This window comes from Astatotilapia calliptera, chromosome 3 (genome assembly GCF_964374335.1).
Source record: "Astatotilapia calliptera chromosome 3, fAstCal68.1, whole genome shotgun sequence".
NCBI classification, from domain to species: Eukaryota; Metazoa; Chordata; class Actinopteri; order Cichliformes; family Cichlidae; genus Astatotilapia; species Astatotilapia calliptera.
Genome location: NC_137424.1, coordinates 22,970,848 through 22,995,248, shown reverse-complemented (window position 1 = coordinate 22,995,248; position 24,401 = coordinate 22,970,848). Strand labels below are relative to the sequence as shown.

General features: G+C 56.7%; 14 non-coding genes and 1 pseudogene across 14 annotated transcripts; all 15 read left to right on the top strand.

Moving 5' to 3' along the window:
- The first annotated feature begins 652 nt into the window (after positions 1-652).
- On the top strand, positions 653-771 carry LOC145427031 (5S ribosomal RNA). Its single transcript, XR_013907755.1, has one exon. It is a non-coding gene; the product is annotated as a 5S ribosomal RNA (ribosomal RNA).
- A 1,213-nt stretch (positions 772-1,984) lies between these two features.
- On the top strand, positions 1,985-2,103 carry LOC145427271 (5S ribosomal RNA). Its single transcript, XR_013908004.1, has one exon. It is a non-coding gene; the product is annotated as a 5S ribosomal RNA (ribosomal RNA).
- Positions 2,104-3,667: 1,564 nt separating this feature from the next.
- LOC145427270 (5S ribosomal RNA) lies at positions 3,668-3,786 on the top strand. The gene has a single exon (XR_013908003.1). It is a non-coding gene; the product is annotated as a 5S ribosomal RNA (ribosomal RNA).
- A 1,645-nt stretch (positions 3,787-5,431) lies between these two features.
- On the top strand, positions 5,432-5,550 carry LOC145426732 (5S ribosomal RNA). Its single transcript, XR_013907448.1, has one exon. It is a non-coding gene; the product is annotated as a 5S ribosomal RNA (ribosomal RNA).
- Positions 5,551-6,485: 935 nt separating this feature from the next.
- Positions 6,486-6,604, top strand: LOC145427289 (5S ribosomal RNA; annotated as a pseudogene).
- A 1,256-nt stretch (positions 6,605-7,860) lies between these two features.
- LOC145427225 (5S ribosomal RNA) lies at positions 7,861-7,979 on the top strand. Its single transcript, XR_013907957.1, has one exon. It is a non-coding gene; the product is annotated as a 5S ribosomal RNA (ribosomal RNA).
- Positions 7,980-9,156: 1,177 nt separating this feature from the next.
- LOC145426731 (5S ribosomal RNA) lies at positions 9,157-9,275 on the top strand. Its single transcript, XR_013907447.1, has one exon. It is a non-coding gene; the product is annotated as a 5S ribosomal RNA (ribosomal RNA).
- Positions 9,276-10,290: 1,015 nt separating this feature from the next.
- LOC145427592 (5S ribosomal RNA) lies at positions 10,291-10,409 on the top strand. The gene has a single exon (XR_013908134.1). It is a non-coding gene; the product is annotated as a 5S ribosomal RNA (ribosomal RNA).
- A 1,054-nt stretch (positions 10,410-11,463) lies between these two features.
- On the top strand, positions 11,464-11,582 carry LOC145427591 (5S ribosomal RNA). The gene has a single exon (XR_013908133.1). It is a non-coding gene; the product is annotated as a 5S ribosomal RNA (ribosomal RNA).
- Positions 11,583-13,148: 1,566 nt separating this feature from the next.
- Positions 13,149-13,267, top strand: LOC145426637 (5S ribosomal RNA). The gene has a single exon (XR_013907347.1). It is a non-coding gene; the product is annotated as a 5S ribosomal RNA (ribosomal RNA).
- Positions 13,268-16,034: 2,767 nt separating this feature from the next.
- Positions 16,035-16,153, top strand: LOC145427590 (5S ribosomal RNA). The gene has a single exon (XR_013908132.1). It is a non-coding gene; the product is annotated as a 5S ribosomal RNA (ribosomal RNA).
- A 1,094-nt stretch (positions 16,154-17,247) lies between these two features.
- On the top strand, positions 17,248-17,366 carry LOC145427589 (5S ribosomal RNA). The gene has a single exon (XR_013908131.1). It is a non-coding gene; the product is annotated as a 5S ribosomal RNA (ribosomal RNA).
- A 1,526-nt stretch (positions 17,367-18,892) lies between these two features.
- LOC145426636 (5S ribosomal RNA) lies at positions 18,893-19,011 on the top strand. Its single transcript, XR_013907346.1, has one exon. It is a non-coding gene; the product is annotated as a 5S ribosomal RNA (ribosomal RNA).
- Positions 19,012-21,626: 2,615 nt separating this feature from the next.
- Positions 21,627-21,745, top strand: LOC145427209 (5S ribosomal RNA). Its single transcript, XR_013907941.1, has one exon. It is a non-coding gene; the product is annotated as a 5S ribosomal RNA (ribosomal RNA).
- Positions 21,746-23,353: 1,608 nt separating this feature from the next.
- On the top strand, positions 23,354-23,472 carry LOC145426383 (5S ribosomal RNA). Its single transcript, XR_013907093.1, has one exon. It is a non-coding gene; the product is annotated as a 5S ribosomal RNA (ribosomal RNA).
- Positions 23,473-24,401: the final 929 nt, after the last annotated feature.

The window sequence follows — 24,401 nt, the reverse complement described above, 5'->3', positions numbered from 1 at the left end:
CTGGCTGAGGGCACTTACACCACACCAGTGCCTGTGGCTGCTGGCTGAGGCCACTTACACCACACCAGGGCATTAGTTGCTATTGAGGCCACTTACACCACACCAGGGCCTGTGGCTGCTGGCTGAGGCCACATACACAACACCAGGGCCTTAGTTGCTATTGAGGCCAATTACACCACACCAGGGCCTGTGGCACTGGCTGAGGCCACTTACACCACACCAGGGCCTGTGGCTGCTGGCTGAGGCCACTTACACCACACAAGGGCCTGTGGCTGCTGGATGAGGCCACCCACACCACACCAGGGCCTGTGGCTGCTGGCTGAGGCCACTTACACCACACCAGGGCCTGTGGCTCTTGCTCAGGCCACTCATATCACACCAGACCCTGTGCTTCTGGCCGAGGCCATCTTCACCAAACCTGGCCCTGTGCTGCTTGCTGTGGCCATGTACAACACACCAGGCCCTGTGCTGGTTCCTGAGGCCATCTTCAACAATCCAGGGCCTGTGCTGTTAGATAAATGCCAAACTGAGCCTTTGGGTTAGGGTATTATGCAAACATGCAGGTATGGTTATAGGATTGTCTTCGTAACTTCAGGTACTTGCCACCTAATCAGTTGAATCCATAAATTGAGACATTGTGCTGGGGCCAGCAGCTTACGGCCATACCACCCTGAGCACGCCCGACCTCGTCTGATCTCGGAAGCTAAGAAGGGCTGGGCTTGGTTAGTACTTGGATGGGAGACTGCCTGGGAATACCTGGTGCTGTAAGCCTTTGATTTTCATGTCATTGAACCGCTTTTGATCCAGAGAAGGGGTGTATTAAAAGACCAAAAGCAGCTGCCCATTAATGAGGGCACATTAACGACACTGCTTTTGTCTGTTTTCCAATGTCTTGTGCTGCTAGCTGATGCCACCTACACCACACCAGGGCCTGAGTGACCGGCTGGGGCCACTTACACCACATCAGGGCCTGTGGCTCTGGCTGAGGCCACTTACACCACACCAGGGCCTGTGGCTGCTGGCTGAGGCCACTTACACCACACCAGGGCCTGTGGCTGCTGGCTGAGGCCACTTACACCACACCAGGGCCTGTGGCACTGGCTGAGGCCACTTACACCACACCAGGGCCTGTGGCTGCTGGCTGAGGCCACTTACACCACACCAGGGCATTAGTTGCTATTGAGGCCACTTACACCACACCAGGGCCTGTGGCTGCTGGCTGAGGCCACTTACACCACACCAGGGCATTAGTTGCTATTGAGGCCAATTGCACCACACCAGGGTCTGTGGCTCTTGCTCAGGCCACTTACACCACACCAGGGCCTGTGGCACTGGCTGAGGCCACTTACACCACACCAGGGCCTGTGGCTCTGGCTGAGGCCACTTACACCACACCAGGGCCTGTGGCTGCTGGCTGAGGCCACTTACACCACACCAGGGCCTGTGGCTGCTGGCTGAGGCCACTTACACCACACCAGGGCCTGTGGCTGCTGGCTGAGGCCACTTACACCACACCAGTGCCTGTGGCTTCTGGCTGAGGCCACTTACACCACACCAGGGCCTTAGTTGCTATTGAGGCCACTTACACCACACCAGGGCCTGTGGCTGCTGGCTGAGGCCACTTACACCACACCAGGGCCTGTGGCTCTTGCTCAGGCCACTTACACCACACCAGGGCCTGTGGCTCTTGCTCAGGCCACTCACATCACACCAGGCCCTGCGCTTCTGGCCGAGGCCATCTTCACCAAACCAGGCCCTGTGCTGCTAGCTGTGGCCATGTACAACACACCAGGCCCTGTGCTGGTTCCTGAGGCCATCTTCAACAATCCAGGGCCTGTGCTGTTAGATAAATGCTAAACTGAGCCTTTGGGTTAGGGTATTATGCAAACATGCAGGTATGGTTAAAGGATTGTGTTCGTAACTTCAGGTACTTGCCACCTAATCAGTTGAATCCATAAATTGAGACATTGTGCTGGGGCCAGCAGCTTACGCCCATACCACCCTGAGCACGCCCGACCTCGTCTGATCTTGGAAGCTAAGCAGGGCTGGGCTTGGTTAGTACTTGGATGGGAGACTGCCTGGGAATACCTGGTGCTGTAAGCCTTTCATTTTCATGTTATTGAACCGCTTTTGATCCAGAGAAGGGGTGTATTAAAAGACCAAAAGCAGCTGCCCATTAATGAGGGCACATTAACGACATTGCTTTTGGCTGTTTTCCAATGTCTTGTGCTGCTAGCTGATGCCACCTACACCACACCAGGGCCTGAGTGACTGGCTGGGGCCACTTACACCACATCAGGGCCTGTGGCTGCTGGCTGAGGCCACTTACACCACACCAGGGCCTGTGGCTGCTGGCTGAGGCCACTTACACCACACCAGGGCATTAGTTGCTATTGAGGCCAATTACACCACACCAGGGTCTGTGGCTCTTGCTCAGGCCACTTACACCACACCAGGGCCTGTGGCACTGGCTGAGGCCACTTACACCACACCAGGGCCTGTGGCTGCTGGCTGAGGCCACCTACACCACACCAGGGCCTTAGTTTCTATTGAGGCCAATTACACCACACCAGGGTCTGTGGCTCTTGCTCAGGCCACTTACACCACACCAGGGCCTGTGGCTGCTGGCTGAGGCCACTTACACCACACCAGGGCATTAGTTGCTATTGAGGCCACTTACACCACACCAGGGCCTGTGGCTGCTGGCTGAGGCCACCTACACCACACCAGGGCATTAGTTGCTATTGAGGCCAATTACACCACACCAGGGTCTGTGGCTCTTGCTCAGGCCACTTACACCACACCAGGGCCTGTGGCACTGGCTGAGGCCACTTACACCACACCAGGGCCTGTGGCTCTGGCTGAGGCCACTTACACCACACCAGGGCCTGTGGCTGCTGGCTGAGGCCACTTACACCACACCAGGGCCTGTGGCTGCTGGCTGAGGGCACTTACACCACACCAGGGCCTGTGGCTGCTGGCTGAGGCCACTTACACCACACCAGGGCCTGTGGCTCTTGCTCAGGCCACTTACACCACACCAGGGCCTGTGGCTGCTGGCTGAGGGCACTTACACCACACCAGTGCCTGTGGCTGCTGGCTGAGGGCACTTACACCACACCAGTGCCTGTGGCTGCTGGCTGAGGCCACTTACACCACACCAGGGCATTAGTTGCTATTGAGGCCACTTACACCACACCAGGGCCTGTGGCTGCTGGCTGAGGCCACATACACAACACCAGGGCCTTAGTTGCTATTGAGGCCAATTACACCACACCAGGGCCTGTGGCACTGGCTGAGGCCACTTACACCACACCAGGGCCTGTGGCTCTTGCTCAGGCCACTTACACCACACCAGGGCCTGTGGCTCTTGCTCAGGCCACTCACATCACACCAGGCCCTGCGCTTCTGGCCGAGGCCATCTTCACCAAACCAGGCCCTGTGCTGCTAGCTGTGGCCATGTACAACACACCAGGCCCTGTGCTGGTTCCTGAGGCCATCTTCAACAATCCAGGGCCTGTGCTGTTAGATAAATGCTAAACTGAGCCTTTGGGTTAGGGTATTATGCAAACATGCAGGTATGGTTAAAGGATTGTCTTCGTAACTTCAGGTACTTGCCACCTAATCAGTTGAATCCATAAATTGAGACATTGTGCTGGGGCCAGCAGCTTACGCCCATACCACCCTGAGCACGCCCGACCTCGTCTGATCTTGGAAGCTAAGCAGGGCTGGGCTTGGTTAGTACTTGGATGGGAGACTGCCTGGGAATACCTGGTGCTGTAAGCCTTTCATTTTCATGTTATTGAACCGCTTTTGATCCAGAGAAGGGGTGTATTAAAAGACCAAAAGCAGCTGCCCATTAATGAGGGCACATTAACGACATTGCTTTTGGCTGTTTTCCAATGTCTTGTGCTGCTAGCTGATGCCACCTACACCACACCAGGGCCTGAGTGACTGGCTGGGGCCACTTACACCACATCAGGGCCTGTGGCTGCTGGCTGAGGCCACTTACACCACACCAGGGCCTGTGGCTGCTGGCTGAGGCCACTTACACCACACCAGGGCATTAGTTGCTATTGAGGCCAATTACACCACACCAGGGTCTGTGGCTCTTGCTCAGGCCACTTACACCACACCAGGGCCTGTGGCACTGGCTGAGGCCACTTACACCACACCAGGGCCTGTGGCTGCTGGCTGAGGCCACCTACACCACACCAGGGCCTTAGTTTCTATTGAGGCCAATTACACCACACCAGGGTCTGTGGCTCTTGCTCAGGCCACTTACACCACACCAGGGCCTGTGGCTGCTGGCTGAGGCCACTTACACCACACCAGGGCATTAGTTGCTATTGAGGCCACTTACACCACACCAGGGCCTGTGGCTGCTGGCTGAGGCCACCTACACCACACCAGGGCATTAGTTGCTATTGAGGCCAATTACACCACACCAGGGTCTGTGGCTCTTGCTCAGGCCACTTACACCACACCAGGGCCTGTGGCACTGGCTGAGGCCACTTACACCACACCAGGGCCTGTGGCTCTGGCTGAGGCCACTTACACCACACCAGGGCCTGTGGCTGCTGGCTGAGGCCACTTACACCACACCAGGGCCTGTGGCTGCTGGCTGAGGGCACTTACACCACACCAGGGCCTGTGGCTGCTGGCTGAGGCCACTTACACCACACCAGGGCCTGTGGCTCTTGCTCAGGCCACTTACACCACACCAGGGCCTGTGGCTGCTGGCTGAGGGCACTTACACCACACCAGTGCCTGTGGCTGCTGGCTGAGGGCACTTACACCACACCAGTGCCTGTGGCTGCTGGCTGAGGCCACTTACACCACACCAGGGCATTAGTTGCTATTGAGGCCACTTACACCACACCAGGGCCTGTGGCTGCTGGCTGAGGCCACATACACAACACCAGGGCCTTAGTTGCTATTGAGGCCAATTACACCACACCAGGGCCTGTGGCACTGGCTGAGGCCACTTACACCACACCAGGGCCTGTGGCTGCTGGCTGAGGCCACTTACACCACACAAGGGCCTGTGGCTGCTGGATGAGGCCACCCACACCACACCAGGGCCTGTGGCTGCTGGCTGAGGCCACTTACACCACACCAGGGCCTGTGGCTCTTGCTCAGGCCACTCATATCACACCAGACCCTGTGCTTCTGGCCGAGGCCATCTTCACCAAACCTGGCCCTGTGCTGCTTGCTGTGGCCATGTACAACACACCAGGCCCTGTGCTGGTTCCTGAGGCCATCTTCAACAATCCAGGGCCTGTGCTGTTAGATAAATGCCAAACTGAGCCTTTGGGTTAGGGTATTATGCAAACATGCAGGTATGGTTATAGGATTGTCTTCGTAACTTCAGGTACTTGCCACCTAATCAGTTGAATCCATAAATTGAGACATTGTGCTGGGGCCAGCAGCTTACGGCCATACCACCCTGAGCACGCCCGACCTCGTCTGATCTCGGAAGCTAAGCAGGGCTGGGCTTGGTTAGTACTTGGATGGGAGACTTCCTTGGAATACCTGGTGCTGTAAGCCTTTCATTTTCATGTCATTGAACCGCTTTTGATCCAGAGAAGGGGTGTATTAAAAGACCAAAAGCAGCTGCCCATTAATGAGGGCACATTAACGACATTGCTTTTGGCTGTTTTCCAATGTCTTGTGCTGCTAGCTGATGCCACTTACACCACACCAGGGCCTGAGTGACCGGCTGGGGCCACTTACACCACATCAGGGCCTGTGGTTGCTGGCTGAGGCCACTTACACCACACCAGGGCCTGTGGCTGCTGGCTGAGGCCACCTACACCACACCAGGGCCTTACTTGCTATTGAGGCCAATTACACCACACCAGGGTCTGTGGCTCTTGCTCAGGCCACTTACACCACACCAGGGCCTGTGGCTGCTGGATGAGGCGACTTACACCACACCAAGGCCTGTGGCTGCTGGATGAGGCCACTTACACCACACCAGGGCCTTAGTTGCTATTGAGGCCACTTACACCACACCAGGGCCTGTGGCTCTGGCTGAGGCCACTTACACCACACCACGGCCTTATTTGCTTCTAAGGCCACTTACACCACACCAGGGCCTGTGGCTCTGGCTGAGGCCACTTACACCACACCAGGGCCTGTGGCTCTTGCTCAGGCCACTTACTCCACACCAGGGCCTGTGGCTCTTGCTCAGGCCACTCATATCACACCAGGCCCTGTGCTTCTGGCCGAGGCCATCTTCACCAAACCAGGCCCTGTGCTGCTAGCTGTGACCATGTACAACACACCAGGCCCTGTTCTTGTTCCTGAGGCCATCTTCAACAATCCAGGGCCTGTGCTGTTGGATAAATGCTAAACTGAGCCTTTGGGTTAGGGTATTATGCAAACATGCAGGTATGGTTATAGGATTGTCTTCGTAACTCCAGGTACTTGCCACCTAATCACTTGAATCCATAAATTGAGACATTGTGCTGTGGCCAGCAGCTTAGGGCCATACCACCCTGAGCATGCCCGACCACGTCTGATCTCGGAAGCTAAGCAGGGCTGGGCTTGGTTAGTACTTGGATGGGAGACTTCCTTGGAATACCAGGTGCTGTAAGCCTTTCATTTTCATGTCTTTGAACCGCTTTTGATCCAGAGAAGGGGTGTATTAAAAGACCAAAAGCAGCTGCCCATTAATGAGGGCACATTAACGACATTGCTTTTGGCTGTTTTCCAATGTCTTGTGCTGCTAGCTGATGCCACCTACACCACACCAGGGCCTGAGTGACCGGCTGGGGCAACTTACACCACATCAGGGCCTGTGGCTGCTGGCTGAGGCCACTTACACCACACCAGGGCATTAGTTGCTATTGAGGCCAATTACACCACACCAGGGTCTGTGGCTCTTGCTCAGGCCACTTACACCACACCAGGGCCTGTGGCACTGGCTGAGGCCACTTACACCACACCAGGGCCTGTGGCTGCTGGCTGAGGCCACTTACACCACACCAGGGCCTGTGGCTGCTGGCTGAGGCCACTTACACCACACCAGGGCCTGTGGCTGCTGGCTGAGGGCACTTACACCACACCAGTGCCTGTGGCTTCTGGCTGAGGCCACTTACACCACACCAGGGCCTGTGGCTCTTGCTCAGGCCACTTACACCACACCAGGGCCTGTGGCTGCTGGCTGAGGGCACTTACACCACACCAAGTGCCTGTGGCTGCTGGCTGAGGGCACTTACACCACACCAGTGCCTGTGGCTGCTGGCTGAGGCCACTTACACCACACCAGGGCATTAGTTGCTATTGAGGCCACTTACACCACACCAGGGCCTGTGGCTGCTGGCTGAGGCCACATACACAACACCAGGGCCTTAGTTGCTATTGAGGCCAATTACACCACACCAGGGCCTGTGGCACTGGCTGAGGCCACTTACACCACACCAGGGCCTGTGGCTGCTGGCTGAGGCCACTTACACCACACAAGGGCCTGTGGCTGCTGGCTGAGGCCACCCACACCACACCAGGGCCTGTGGCTGCTGGCTGAGGCCACTTACACCACACCAGGGCCTGTGGCTCTTGCTCAGGCCACTCATATCACACCAGACCCTGTGCTTCTGGCCGAGGCCATCTTCACCAAACCTGGCCCTGTGCTGCTTGCTGTGGCCATGTACAACACACCAGGCCCTGTGCTGGTTCCTGAGGCCATCTTCAACAATCCAGGGCCTGTGCTGTTAGATAAATGCCAAACTGAGCCTTTGGGTTAGGGTATTATGCAAACATGCAGGTATGGTTATAGGATTGTCTTCGTAACTTCAGGTACTTGCCACCTAATCAGTTGAATCCATAAATTGAGACATTGTGCTGGGGCCAGCAGCTTACGGCCATACCACCCTGAGCACGCCCGACCTCGTCTGATCTCGGAAGCTAAGAAGGGCTGGGCGTGGTTAGTACTTGGATGGGAGACTGCCTGGGAATACCTGGTGCTGTAAGCCTTTCATTTTCATGTCATTGAACCACTTTTGATCCAGAGAAGTGGTGTATTAAAAGACCAAAAGCAGCTGCCCATTAATGAGGGCACATTAACGACACTGCTTTTGGCTGTTTTCCAATGTCTTGTGCTGCTAGCTGATGCCACCTACACCACACCAGGGCCTGAGTGACCGGCTGGGGCCACTTACACCACATCAGGGCCTGTGGCTCTGGCTGAGGCCACTTACACCACACCAGGGCCTGTGGCTCTGGCTGAGGCCACTTACACCACATCAGGGCCTGTGGCTGCTGGATGAGGCGACTTACACCACACCAAGGGCCTGTGGCTGCTGGCTGAGGCCACCCACACCACACCAGGGCCTGTGGCTGCTGGCTGAGGCCACTTACACCACACCAGGGCCTGTGGCTCTTGCTCAGGCCACTCATATCACACCAGACCCTGTGGCTCTGGCTGAGGCCACTTACACCACACCAGGGCCTGTGGCTCTGGCTGAGGCCACTTACACCACATCAGGGCCTGTGGCTGCTGGATGAGGCGACTTACACCACACCAAGGGCCTGTGGCTGCTGGCTGAGGCCACCCACACCACACCAGGGCCTGTGGCTGCTGGCTGAGGCCACTTACACCACACCAAGGGCCTGTGGCTGCTGGCTGAGGCCACATACACCACACCACGGCCTTATTTGCTTCTGAGGCCACTTACACCACACCAGGGCCTGTGGCTGCTGGCTGAGGCCACATACACCACACCAGGGCCTTAGTTGCTATTGAGGCCAATTACACCACACCAGGGCCTGTTGCTCTTTCTCAGGCCACTTACACCACACCAGGGCCTGTGGCTCTTGCTCAGGCCACTTACTCCACACCAGGGCCTGTGGCTCTTGCTCAGGCCACTCATATCACACCAGGCCCTGTGCTTCTGGCCGAGGCCATCTTCACCAAACCAGGCCCTGTGCTGCTAGCTGTGGCCATGTACAACACACCAGGCCCTGTTCTGGTTCCTGAGGCCATCTTCAACAATCCAGGGCCTGTGCTGTTGGATAAATGCTAAACTGAGCCTTTGGGTTAGGGTATTATGCAAACATGCAGGTATGGTTATAGGATTGTCTTCGTAACTTCAGGTACTTGCCACCTAATCAGTTGAATCCATAAATTGAGACATTGTGCTGTGGCCAGCAGCTTACGGCCATACCACCCTGAGCACGCCCGACCTCGTCTGATCTCGGAAGCTAAGCAGGGCTGGGCTTGGTTAGTACTTGGATGGGAGACTTCCTTGGAATACCTGGTGCTGTAAGCCTTTCATTTTCATGTCATTGAACCGCTTTTGATCCAGAGAAGGGGTGTATTAAAAGACCAAAAGCAGCTGCCCATTAATGAGGGCACATTAACGACATTGCTTTTGGCTGTTTTCCAATGTCTTGTGCTGCTAGCTGATGCCACTTACACCACACCAGGGCCTGAGTGACCGGCTGGGGCCACTTACACCACATCAGGCCCTATGGTTGCTGGCTGAGGCCACTTACACCACACCAGGGCCTGTGGCTGCTGGCTGAGGCCACCTACACCACACCAGGGCCTTAGTTGCTATTGAGGCCAATTACACCACACCAGGGTCTGTGGCTCTTGCTCAGGCCACTTACACCACACCAGGGCCTGTGGCTGCTGGCTGAGGCCACTTACACCACACCAGGGCATTAGTTGCTATTGAGGCCACTTACACCACACCAGGGCCTGTGGCTGCTGGCTGAGGCCACCTACACCACACCAGGGCATTAGTTGCTATTGAGGCCAATTACACCACACCAGGGTCTGTGGCTCTTGCTCAGGCCACTTACACCACACCAGGGCCTGTGGCACTGGCTGAGGCCACTTACACCACACCAGGGCCTGTGGCTCTGGCTGAGGCCACTTACACCACACCAGGGCCTGTGGCTGCTGGCTGAGGCCACTTACACCACACCAGGGCCTGTGGCTGCTGGCTGAGGCCAATTACACCACACCAGGGCCTGTGGCTCTTGCTCAGGCCACTCACATCACACCAGGCCCTGCGCTTCTGGCCGAGGCCATCTTCACCAAACCAGGCCCTGTGCTGCTAGCTGTGGCCATGTACAACACACCAGGCCCTGTGCTGGTTCCTGAGGCCATCTTCAACAATCCAGGGCCTGTGCTGTTAGATAAATGCTAAACTGAGCCTTTGGGTTAGGGTATTATGCAAACATGCAGGTATGGTTAAAGGATTGTCTTCGTAACTTCAGGTACTTGCCACCTAATCAGTTGAATCCATAAATTGAGACATTGTGCTGGGGCCAGCAGCTTACGGCCATACCACCCTGAGCACGCCCGACCTCGTCTGATCTCGGAAGCTAAGCAGGGCTGGGCTTGGTTAGTACTTGGATGGGAGACTACCTGGGAATACCTGGTGCTGTAAGCCTTTCATTTTCATGTCATTGAACCGCTTTTGATCCAGAGAAGGGGTGTATTAAAAGACCAAAAGCAGCTGCCCATTAATGAGGGCACATTAACGACATTGCTTTTGGCTGTTTTCCAATGTCTTGTGCTGCTAGCTGATGCCACCTACACCACACCAGGGCCTGAGTGACCGGCTGGGGCCACTTACACCACATCAGGGCCTGTGGCTGCTGGCTGAGGCCACTTACACCACACCAGGGCCTGTGGCTGCTGGCTGAGGCCACTTACACCACACCAGAGCATTAGTTGCTATTGAGGCCAATTACACCACACCAGGGTCTGTGGCTCTTGCTCAGGCCACTTACACCACACCAGGGCCTGTGGCACTGGCTGAGGCCACTTACACCACACCAGGGCCTGTGGCTGCTGGCAGAGGCCACTTACACCACACCAGGGCATTATTTGCTATTGAGGCCACTTACACCACACCAGGGCCTGTGGCTGCTGGCTGAGGCCACCTACACCACACCAGGGCATTAGTTGCTATTGAGGCCAATTACACCACACCAGGGTCTGTGGCTCTTGCTCAGGCCACTTACACCACACCAGGGCCTGTGGCACTGGCTGAGGCCACTTACACCACACCAGGGCCTGTGGCTCTGGCTGAGGCCACTTACACCACACCAGGGCCTGTGGCTGCTGGCTGAGGCCACTTACACCACACCAGTACCTGTGGCTTCTGGCTGAGGCCACTTACACCACACCAGGGCCTGTGGCTCTTGCTCAGGCCACTCACATCACACCAGACCCTGCGCTTCTGGCCGAGGCCATCTTCACCAAACCAGGCCCTGTGCTGCTAGCTGTGGCCATGTACAACACACCAGGCCCTGTGCTGGTTCCTGAGGCCATCTTCAACAATCCAGGGCCTGTGCTGTTAGATAAATGCTAAACTGAGCCTTTGGGTTAGGGTATTATGCAAACATGCAGGTATGGTTAAAGGATTGTCTTCGTAACTTCAGGTACTTGCCACCTAATCAGTTGAATCCATAAATTGAGACATTGTGCTGGGGCCAGCAGCTTACGGCCATACCACCCTGAGCACGCCCGACCTCGTCTGATCTCGGAAGCTAAGCAGGGCTGGGCTTGGTTAGTACTTGGATGGGAGACTACCTGGGAATACCTGGTGCTGTAAGCCTTTCATTTTCATGTCATTGAACCGCTTTTGATCCAGAGAAGGGGTGTATTAAAAGACCAAAAGCAGCTGCCCATTAATGAGGGCACATTAACGACATTGCTTTTGGCTGTTTTCCAATGTCTTGTGCTGCTAGCTGATGCCACCTACACCACACCAGGGCCTGAGTGACCGGCTGGGGCCACTTACACCACATCAGGGCCTGTGGCTGCTGGCTGAGGCCACTTACACCACACCAGGGCCTGTGGCTGCTGGCTGAGGCCACTTACACCACACCAGAGCATTAGTTGCTATTGAGGCCAATTACACCACACCAGGGTCTGTGGCTCTTGCTCAGGCCACTTACACCACACCAGGGCCTGTGGCACTGGCTGAGGCCACTTACACCACACCAGGGCCTGTGGCTGCTGGCTGAGGCCACCTACACCACACCAGGGCCTTAGTTGCTATTGAGGCCACTTACACCACACCAGGGCCTGTGGCAGTGGCTGAGGCCACTTACACCACACCAGGGCCTGTGGCTGCTGGCTGAGGCCACTTACACCACACCAGGGCATTAGTTGCTATTGAGGCCACTTACACCACACCAGGGCCTGTGGCTGCTGGCTGAGGCCACCTACACCACACCAGGGCCTGTGGCAGTGGCTGAGGCCACTTACACCACACCAGGGCCTGTGGCTGCTGGCTGAGGCCACTTACACCACACCAGGGCATTAGTTGCTATTGAGGCCAATTACACCACACCAGGGTCTGTGACTCTTGCTCAGGCCACTTACACCACACCAGGGCCTGTGGCACTGGCTGAGGCCACTTACACCACACCAGGGCCTGTGGCTGCTGGCTGAGGCCACTTACACCACACCAGGGCCTGTGGCACTGGCTGAGGCCACTTACACCACACCAGGGCCTGTGGCTGCTGGCTGAGGCCACTTACACCACACCAGGGCCTGTGGCTGCTGGCTGAGGCCACTTACACCACACCAGGGCCTGTGGCTGCTGGCTGAGGCCACTTACACCACACCAGTGCCTGTGGCTTCTGGCTGAGGCCACTTACACCACACCAGGGCCTTAGTTGCTATTGAGGCCAATTACACCACACCAGGGTCTGTGACTCTTGCTCAGGCCACTTACACCACACCAGGGCCTGTGGCACTGGCTGAGGCCACTTACACCACACCAGGGCCTGTGGCTGCTGGCTGAGGCCACTTACACCACACCAGGGCCTGTGGCTGCTGGCTGAGGCCAATTACACCACACCAGGGCCTGTGGCTCTTGCTCAGGCCACTCACATCACACCAGGCCCTGCGCTTCTGGCCGAGGCCATCTTCACCAAACCAGGCCCTGTGCTGCTAGCTGTGGCCATGTACAACACACCAGGCCCTGTGCTGGTTCCTGAGGCCATCTTCAACAATCCAGGGCCTGTGCTGTTAGATAAATGCTAAACTGAGCCTTTGGGTTAGGGTATTATGCAAACATGCAGGTATGGTTAAAGGATTGTCTTCGTAACTTCAGGTACTTGCCACCTAATCAGTTGAATCCATAAATTGAGACATTGTGCTGGGGCCAGCAGCTTACGGCCATACCACCCTGAGCACGCCCGACCTCGTCTGATCTCGGAAGCTAAGCAGGGCTGGGCTTGGTTAGTACTTGAATGGGAGACTGCCTGGGAATACCTGGTGCTGTAAGCCTTTCATTTTCATGTCATTGAACCGCTTTTGATCCAGAGAAGGGGTGTATTAAAAGACCAAAAGCAGCTGCCCATTAATGAGGGCACATTAACGACATTGCTTTTGGCTGTTTTCCAATGTCTTGTGCTGCTAGCTGATGCCACCTACACCACACCAGGGCCTGAGTGACCGGCTGGGGCCACTTACACCACATCAGGGCCTGTGGCTGCTGGCTGAGGCCACTTACACCACACCAGGGCCTGTGGCTGCTGGCTGAGGCCACTTACACCACACCAGGGCATTAGTTGCTATTGAGGCCAATTACACCACACCAGGGTCTGTGGCTCTTGCTCAGGCCACTTACACCACACCAGGGCCTCTGGCACTGGCTGAGGCCACTTACACCACACCAGGGCCTGTGGCTGCTGGCTGAGGCCACCTACACCACACCAGGGCATTAGTTGCTATTGAGGCCAATTACACCACACCAGGGTCTGTGGCTCTTGCTCAGGCCACTTACACCACACCAGGGCCTCTGGCACTGGCTGAGGCCACTTACACCACACCAGGGCCTTGTGCTGCTGGCTGAGGCCACTTACACCACACCAGTGCCTGTGGCTGCTGGCTGAGGCCACTTACACCACACCAGGGCATTAGTTGCTATTGAGGCCCCTTACACCACACCAGGGCCTGTGGCACTGGCTGAGGCCACTTACACCACACCAGGGCCTGTGGCTGCTGGCTGAGGCCACCTACACCACACCAGGGCATTAGTTGCTATTGAGGCCAATTACACCACACCAGGGTCTGTGGCTCTTGCTCAGGCCACTTACACCACACCAGGGCCTGTGGCACTGGCTGAGGCCACTTACACTACACCAGGGCCTGTGGCTCTGGCTGAGGCCACTTACACCACACCAGGGCCTGTGGCTGCTGGCTGAGGCCACCCACACCACACCAGGGCCTGTGGCTGCTGGCTGAGGCCACTTACACCACACCAGGGCCTGTGGCTGCTGGCTGAGGCCACTTACACCACACCAGGGCCTGTGGCTGCTGGCTGAGGCCACTTACACCACACCAGTGCCTGTGGCTTCTGGCTGAGGCCACTTACACCACACCAGGGCCTGTGGCTCTTGCTCAGGCCACTCACATCACACCAGGCCCTGCGCTTCTGGCCGAGGCCATCTTCACCCAACCAGGCCCTGTGCTGCTAGCTGTGGCCATGTACAACACACCAGGCCCTGTGCTGGTTCCTGAGGCCATCTTCAACAATCCAGGGCCTGTGCTGTTGGATAAATGCTAAACTGAGCCTTTGGGTTAGGGTATTATGCAAACATGCAGGTATGGTTATAGGATTGTCTTCGTAACTTGTGCTGTAAGCCTTTCATTTTCATGTCATTGAACCGCTTTTGATCCAGAGAAGGGGTGTATTAAAAGACCTCAAGCAGCTGCCCATTAATGAGGGCACATTAACGACATTGCTTTTGGCTGTTTTCCAATGTCTTGTGCTGCTAGCTGATGCCACCTACACCACACCAGGGCCTGAGTGACCGGCTGGGGCCACTTACACCACATCAGGGCCTGTGGCTGCTGGCTGAGGCCACTTACACCACACCAGGGCCTGTGGCTGCTGGCTGAGGCCACTTACACCACACCAGAGCCTTAGTTGCTATTGAGGCCAATTACACCACACCAGGGTCTGTGGCTCTTGCTCAGGCCACTTACACCACACCAGGGCCTTAGTTGCTATTGAGGCCAATTACACCACACCAGGGCCTGTGGCTGCTGGCTGAGGCCACTTACACCACACCAGGGCCTGTGGCTGCTGGCTGAGGCCACTTACACCACACAAGGGCCTGTGGCTGCTGGCTGAGGCCACCTACACCACACCAGGGCCTTAGTTGCTATTGAGGCCAATTACACCACACCAGGGTCTGTGACTCTTGCTCAGGCCACTTACACCACACCAGGGCCTGTTGCACTGGCTGAGGCCACTTACACCACACCAGGGCCTGTGGCTGCTGGCTGAGGCCACATACACCACAACAGGGCATTAGTTGCTATTGAGGCCAATTACACCACACCAGGGTCTGTGGCTCTTGCTCAGGCCACTTACACCACACCAGGGCCTGTGGCTGCTGGCTGAGGCCACTTACACCACACCAGGGCATTAGTTGCTATTGAGGCCACTTACACCACACCAGGGCCTGTGGCTGCTGGCTGAGGCCACCTACACCACACCAGGGCATTAGTTGCTATTGAGGCCAATTACACCACACCAGGGTCTGTGGCTCTTGCTCAGGCCACTTACACCACACCAGGGCCTGTGGCACTGGCTGAGGCCACTTACACCACACCAGGGCCTGTGGCTCTGGCTGAGGCCACTTACACCACACCAGGGCCTGTGGCTGCTGGCTGAGGCCACTTACACCACACCAGGGCCTGTGGCTGCTGGCTGAGGCCAATTACACCACACCAGGGCCTGTGGCTCTTGCTCAGGCCACTCACATCACACCAGGCCCTGCGCTTCTGGCCGAGGCCATCTTCACCAAACCAGGCCCTGTGCTGCTAGCTGTGGCCATGTACAACACACCAGGCCCTGTGCTGGTTCCTGAGGCCATCTTCAACAATCCAGGGCCTGTGCTGTTAGATAAATGCTAAACTGAGCCTTTGGGTTAGGGTATTATGCAAACATGCAGGTATGGTTAAAGGATTGTCTTCGTAACTTCAGGTACTTGCCACCTAATCAGTTGAATCCATAAATTGAGACATTGTGCTGGGGCCAGCAGCTTACGGCCATACCACCCTGAGCACGCCCGACCTCGTCTGATCTCGGAAGCTAAGCAGGGCTGGGCTTGGTTAGTACTTGGATGGGAGACTACCTGGGAATACCTGGTGCTGTAAGCCTTTCATTTTCATGTCATTGAACCGCTTTTGATCCAGAGAAGGGGTGTATTAAAAGACCAAAAGCAGCTGCCCATTAATGAGGGCACATTAACGACATTGCTTTTGGCTGTTTTCCAATGTCTTGTGCTGCTAGCTGATGCCACCTACACCACACCAGGGCCTGAGTGACCGGCTGGGGCCACTTACACCACATCAGGGCCTGTGGCTGCTGGCTGAGGCCACTTACACCACACCAGGGCCTGTGGCTGCTGGCTGAGGCCACTTACACCACACCAGAGCATTAGTTGCTATTGAGGCCAATTACACCACACCAGGGTCTGTGGCTCTTGCTCAGGCCACTTACACCACACCAGGGCCTGTGGCACTGGCTGAGGCCACTTACACCACACCAGGGCCTGTGGCTGCTGGCAGAGGCCACTTACACCACACCAGGGCATTATTTGCTATTGAGGCCACTTACACCACACCAGGGCCTGTGGCTGCTGGCTGAGGCCACCTACACCACACCAGGGCATTAGTTGCTATTGAGGCCAATTACACCACACCAGGGTCTGTGGCTCTTGCTCAGGCCACTTACACCACACCAGGGCCTGTGGCACTGGCTGAGGCCACTTACACCACACCAGGGCCTGTGGCTCTGGCTGAGGCCACTTACACCACACCAGGGCCTGTGGCTGCTGGCTGAGGCCACTTACACCACACCAGGGCCTGTGGCTGCTGGCTGAGGCCACTTACACCACACCAGTACCTGTGGCTTCTGGCTGAGGCCACTTACACCACACCAGGGCCTGTGGCTCTTGCTCAGGCCACTCACATCACACCAGACCCTGCGCTTCTGGCCGAGGCCATCTTCACCAAACCAGGCCCTGTGCTGCTAGCTGTGGCCATGTACAACACACCAGGCCCTGTGCTGGTTCCTGAGGCCATCTTCAACAATCCAGGGCCTGTGCTGTTAGATAAATGCTAAACTGAGCCTTTGGGTTAGGGTATTATGCAAACATGCAGGTATGGTTAAAGGATTGTCTTCGTAACTTCAGGTACTTGCCACCTAATCAGTTGAATCCATAAATTGAGACATTGTGCTGGGGCCAGCAGCTTACGGCCATACCACCCTGAGCACGCCCGACCTCGTCTGATCTCGGAAGCTAAGCAGGGCTGGGCTTGGTTAGTACTTGGATGGGAGACTACCTGGGAATACCTGGTGCTGTAAGCCTTTCATTTTCATGTCATTGAACCGCTTTTGATCCAGAGAAGGGGTGTATTAAAAGACCAAAAGCAGCTGCCCATTAATGAGGGCACATTAACGACATTGCTTTTGGCTGTTTTCCAATGTCTTGTGCTGCTAGCTGATGCCACCTACACCACACCAGGGCCTGAGTGACCGGCTGGGGCCACTTACACCACATCAGGGCCTGTGGCTGCTGGCTGAGGCCACTTACACCACACCAGGGCCTGTGGCTGCTGGCTGAGGCCACTTACACCACACCAGAGCATTAGTTGCTATTGAGGCCAATTACACCACACCAGGGTCTGTGGCTCTTGCTCAGGCCACTTACACCACACCAGGGCCTGTGGCACTGGCTGAGGCCACTTACACCACACCAGGGCCTGTGGCTGCTGGCTGAGGCCACCTACACCACACCAGGGCCTTAGTTGCTATTGAGGCCACTTACACCACACCAGGGCCTGTGGCAGTGGCTGAGGCCACTTACACCACACCAGGGCCTGTGGCTGCTGGCTGAGGCCACTTACACCACACCAGGGCATTAGTTGCTATTGAGGCCACTTACACCACACCAGGGCCTGTGGCTGCTGGCTGAGGCCACCTACACCACACCAGGGCCTGTGGCAGTGGCTGAGGCCACTTACACCACACCAGGGCCTGTGGCTGCTGGCTGAGGCCACTTACACCACACCAGGGCATTAGTTGCTATTGAGGCCAATTACACCACACCAGGGTCTGTGGCTCTTGCTCAGGCCACTTACACCACACCAGGGCCTGTGGCACTGGCTGAGGCCACTTACACCACACCAGGGCCTGTGGCACTGGCTGAGGCCACTTACACCACACCAGGGCCTGTGGCTGCTGGCTGAGGCCACTTACACCACACCAGGGCCTGTGGCTGCTGGCTGAGGCCACTTACACCACACCAGGGCCTGTGGCTGCTGGCTGAGGCCACTTACACCACACCAGTGCCTGTGGCTTCTGGCTGAGGCCACTTACACCACACCAGGGCCTTAGTTGCTATTGAGGCCAATTACACCACACCAGGGTCTGTGACTCTTGCTCAGGCCACTTACACCACACCAGGGCCTGTGGCACTGGCTGAGGCCACTTACACCACACCAGGGCCTGTGGCTGCTGGCTGAGGCCACTTACACCACACCAGGGCCTGTGGCTGCTGGCTGAGGCCAATTACACCACACCAGGGCCTGTGGCTCTTGCTCAGGCCACTCACATCACACCAGGCCCTGCGCTTCTGGCCGAGGCCATCTTCACCAAACCAGGCCCTGTGCTGCTAGCTGTGGCCATGTACAACACACCAGGCCCTGTGCTGGTTCCTGAGGCCATCTTCAACAATCCAGGGCCTGTGCTGTTAGATAAATGCTAAACTGAGCCTTTGGGTTAGGGTATTATGCAAACATGCAGGTATGGTTAAAGGATTGTCTTCGTAACTTCAGGTACTTGCCACCTAATCAGTTGAATCCATAAATTGAGACATTGTGCTGGGGCCAGCAGCTTACGGCCATACCACCCTGAGCACGCCCGACCTCGTCTGATCTCGGAAGCTAAGCAGGGCTGGGCTTGGTTAGTACTTGAATGGGAGACTGCCTGGGAATACCTGGTGCTGTAAGCCTTTCATTTTCATGTCATTGAACCGCTTTTGATCCAGAGAAGGGGTGTATTAAAAGACCAAAAGCAGCTGCCCATTAATGAGGGCACATTAACGACATTGCTTTTGGCTGTTTTCCAATGTCTTGTGCTGCTAGCTGATGCCACCTACACCACACCAGGGCCTGAGTGACCGGCTGGGGCCACTTACACCACATCAGGGCCTGTGGCTGCTGGCTGAGGCCACTTACACCACACCAGGGCCTGTGGCTGCTGGCTGAGGCCACTTACACCACACCAGGGCATTAGTTGCTATTGAGGCCAATTACACCACACCAGGGTCTGTGGCTCTTGCTCAGGCCACTTACACCACACCAGGGCCTCTGGCACTGGCTGAGGCCACTTACACCACACCAGGGCCTGTGGCTGCTGGCTGAGGCCACCTACACCACACCAGGGCATTAGTTGCTATTGAGGCCAATTACACCACACCAGGGTCTGTGGCTCTTGCTCAGGCCACTTACACCACACCAGGGCCTCTGGCACTGGCTGAGGCCACTTACACCACACCAGGGCCTTGTGCTGCTGGCTGAGGCCACTTACACCACACCAGTGCCTGTGGCTGCTGGCTGAGGCCACTTACACCACACCAGGGCATTAGTTGCTATTGAGGCCCCTTACACCACACCAGGGCCTGTGGCACTGGCTGAGGCCACTTACACCACACCAGGGCCTGTGGCTGCTGGCTGAGGCCACCTACACCACACCAGGGCATTAGTTGCTATTGAGGCCAATTACACCACACCAGGGTCTGTGGCTCTTGCTCAGGCCACTTACACCACACCAGGGCCTGTGGCACTGGCTGAGGCCACTTACACTACACCAGGGCCTTGTGCTGCTGGCTGAGGCCACTTACACCACACCAGTGCCTGTGGCTGCTGGCTGAGGCCACTTACACCACACCAGGGCATTAGTTGCTATTGAGGCCCCTTACACCACACCAGGGCCTGTGGCTCTGGCTGAGGCCACTTACACCACACCAGGGCCTGTGGCTGCTGGCTGAGGCCACTTACACCACACCAGGGCCTGTGGCTGCTGGCTGAGGCCACCCACACCACACCAGGGCCTGTGGCTGCTGGCTGAGGCCACTTACACCACACCAGGGCCTGTGGCTGCTGGCTGAGGCCACTTACACCACACCAGGGCCTGTGGCTGCTGGCTGAGGCCACTTACACCACACCAGTGCCTGTGGCTTCTGGCTGAGGCCACTTACACCACACCAGGGCCTGTGGCTCTTGCTCAGGCCACTCACATCACACCAGGCCCTGCGCTTCTGGCCGAGGCCATCTTCACCCAACCAGGCCCTGTGCTGCTAGCTGTGGCCATGTACAACACACCAGGCCCTGTGCTGGTTCCTGAGGCCATCTTCAACAATCCAGGGCCTGTGCTGTTGGATAAATGCTAAACTGAGCCTTTGGGTTAGGGTATTATGCAAACATGCAGGTATGGTTATAGGATTGTCTTCGTAACTTGTGCTGTAAGCCTTTCATTTTCATGTCATTGAACCGCTTTTGATCCAGAGAAGGGGTGTATTAAAAGACCTCAAGCAGCTGCCCATTAATGAGGGCACATTAACGACATTGCTTTTGGCTGTTTTCCAATGTCTTGTGCTGCTAGCTGATGCCACCTACACCACACCAGGGCCTGAGTGACCGGCTGGGGCCACTTACACCACATCAGGGCCTGTGGCTGCTGGCTGAGGCCACTTACACCACACCAGGGCCTGTGGCTGCTGGCTGAGGCCACTTACACCACACCAGAGCCTTAGTTGCTATTGAGGCCAATTACACCACACCAGGGTCTGTGGCTCTTGCTCAGGCCACTTACACCACACCAGGGCCTTAGTTGCTATTGAGGCCAATTACACCACACCAGGGCCTGTGGCTGCTGGCTGAGGCCACTTACACCACACCAGGGCCTGTGGCTGCTGGCTGAGGCCACTTACACCACACAAGGGCCTGTGGCTGCTGGCTGAGGCCACCTACACCACACCAGGGCCTTAGTTGCTATTGAGGCCAATTACACCACACCAGGGTCTGTGACTCTTGCTCAGGCCACTTACACCACACCAGGGCCTGTTGCACTGGCTGAGGCCACTTACACCACACCAGGGCCTGTGGCTGCTGGCTGAGGCCACTTACACCACACCAGGGCCTGTGGCTGCTGGCTGAGGACACTTACACCACACCAGGGCCTGTGGCTGCTGGCTGAGGGCACTTACACCACACCAGTGCCTGTGGCTTCTGGCTGAGGCCACTTACACCACACCAGGGCCTGTGGCTCTTGCTCAGGCCACTCACATCACATCAGGCCCTGCGCTTCTGGCCGAGGCCATCTTCACCAAACCAGGCCCTGTGCTGCTAGCTGTGGCCATGTACAACACACCAGGCCCTGTGCTGGTTCCTGAGGCCTTCTTCAACAATCCAGGGCCTGTGCTGTTAGATAAATGCTAAACTGAGCCTTTGGGTTAGGGTATTATGCAAACATGCAGGTATGGTTAAAGGATTGTCTTCGTAACTTCAGGTACTTGCCACCTAATCAGTTGAATCCATAAATTGAGACATTGTGCTGGGGCCAGCAGCTTACGGCCATACCACCCTGAGCACACCCGACCTTGTCTGATCTCGGAAGCTAAGCAGCGCTGGGCTTGGTTAGTACTTGGATGGGAGACTGCCTGGGAATACCTGGTGCTGTAAGCCTTTCATTTTCATGTCATTGAACCGCTTTTGATCCAGAGAAGGGGTGTATTAAAAGACCAAAAGCAGCTGCCCATTAATGAGGGCACATTAACGACATTGCTTTTGGCTGTTTTCCAATGTCTTGTGCTGCTAGCTGATGCCACCTACACCACACCAGGGCCTGAGTGACCGGCTGGGGCCACTTACACCACATCAGGGCCTGTGGCTGCTGGCTGAGGCCACTTACACCACACCAGGGCCTGTGGCTGCTGGCTGAGGCCACTTACACCACACCAGGGCATTAGTTGCTATTGAGGCCAATTACACCACACCAGGGTCTGTGGCTCTTCCTCAGGCCACTTACACCACACCAGGGCCTCTGGCACTGGCTGAGGCCACTTACACCACACCAGGGCCTGTGGCTGCTGGCTGAGGCCACCTACACCACACCAGGGCATTAGTTGCTATTGAGGCCAATTACACCACACCAGGGTCTGTGACTCTTGCTTTGGCCACTTACACCACACCAGGGCCTGTGGCTGCTGGCTGAGGCCACTTACACCACACCAGGGCCTGTGGCTGCTGGCTGAGGCCACTTACACCACACCAGTGCCTGTGGCTTGTGGCTGAGGCCACTTACACCACACCAGGGCCTGTGGCTCTTGCTCAGGCCACTTACACCACACCAGGGCCTGTGGCACTGGCTGAGGCCACTTACACCACACCAGCGCCTGTGGCTGCTGGCTGAGGGCACTTACACCACACCAGGGCCTGTGGCTGCTGGCTGAGGGCACTTACACCACACCAGTGCCTGTGGCTGCTGGCTGAAGCCACTTACAGCACACCAGGGCATTAGTTGCTATTGAGGCCCCTTACACCACACCAGGGCCTGTGGCTGCTGGCTGAGGCCACTTACACCACACCAGGGCCTGTGGCTGCTGGCTGAGGCCACCTACACCACACCAGGGCATTAGTTGCTATTGAGGCCAATTACACCCCACCAGGGCCTGTGGCTGCTGGCTGAGGCCACTTACACCAGACCAGGGCCTGTGGCTGCTGGCTGAGGCCACTTACACCACACCAGGGCATTAGTTGCTATTGAGGCCAATTACACCACACCAGGGTCTGTGGCTCTTGCTCAGGCCACTTACACCACACCAGGGCCTGTGGCACTGGCTGAGGCCACTTACACCACACCAGGGCCTGTGGCTGCTGGCTGAGGCCACTTACACCACACCAGGGCCTGTGGCTGCTGGCTGAGGCCACTTACACCACACCAGTGCCTGTGGCTTCTGGCTGAGGCCACTTACACCACACCAGGGCCTGTGGCTCTTGCTCAGGCCACTCACATCACACCAGGCCCTGCGCTTCTGGCCGAGGCCATCTTCACCAAACCAGGCCCTGTGCTGCTAGCTGTGGCCATGTACAACACACCAGGCCCTGTGCTGGTTCCTGAGGCCATCTTCAACAATCCAGGGCCTGTGCTGTTAGATAAATGCTAAACTGAGCCTTTGGGTTAGGGTATTATGCAAACATGCAGGTATGGTTAAAGGATTGTCTTCGTAACTTCAGGTACTTGCCACCTAATCAGTTGAATCCATAAATTGAGACATTGTGCTGGGGCCAGCAGCTTACGGCCATACCACCCTGAGCACGCCCGACCTCGTCTGATCTCGGAAGCTAAGCAGGGCTGGGCTTGGTTAGTACTTGGATGGGAGACTGCCTGGGAATACCTGGTGCTGTAAGCCTTTCATTTTCATGTCATTGAACCGCTTTTGATCCAGAGAAGGGGTGTATTAAAAGACCAAAAGCAGCTGCCCATTAATGAGGGCACATTAACGACATTGCTGTTGGCTGTTTTCCAATGTCTTGTGCTGCTAGCTGATGCCACCTACACCACACCAGGGCCTGAGTGACCGGCTGGGGCCACTTACACCACATCAGGGCCTGTGGCTGCTGGCTGAGGCCACTTACACCACACCAGGGCCTGTGGCTGCTGGCTGAGGCCACTTACACCACACCAGGGCCTGTGGCTGCTGGCTGAGGCCACCTACACCACACCAGGGCATTAGTTGCTATTGAGGCCAATTACACCACACCAGGGTCTGTGGCTCTTGCTCAGGCCACTTACACCACACCAGGGCCTGTGGCACTGGCTGAGGCCACTTACACCACACCAGGGCCTGTGGCTCTGGCTGAGGCCACTTACACCACACCAGGGCTTGTGGCTGCTGGCTCAGGCCACTTACACCACACCAGGGCCTGTGGCTGCTGGCTGAGGCCACTTACACCACACCAGGGCCTGTGGCTGCTGGCTGAGGCCACTTACACCACACCAGTGCCTGTGGCTTCTGGCTGAGGCCACTTACACCACACCAGGGCCTGTGGCTCTTGCTCAGGCCACTCACATCACACCAGGCCCTGCGCTTCTGGCCGAGGCCATCTTCACCAAACCAGGCCCTGTGCTGCTAGCTCTGGCCATGTACAACACACCAGGCCCTGTGCTGGTTCCTGAGGCCATCTTCAACAATCCAGGGCCTGTGCTGTTAGATAAATGCTAAACTGAGCCTTTGGGTTAGGGTATTATGCAAACATGCAGGTATGGTTAAAGGATTGTCTTCGTAACTTCAGGTACTTGCCACCTAATCAGTTGAATCCATAAATTGAGACATTTTGC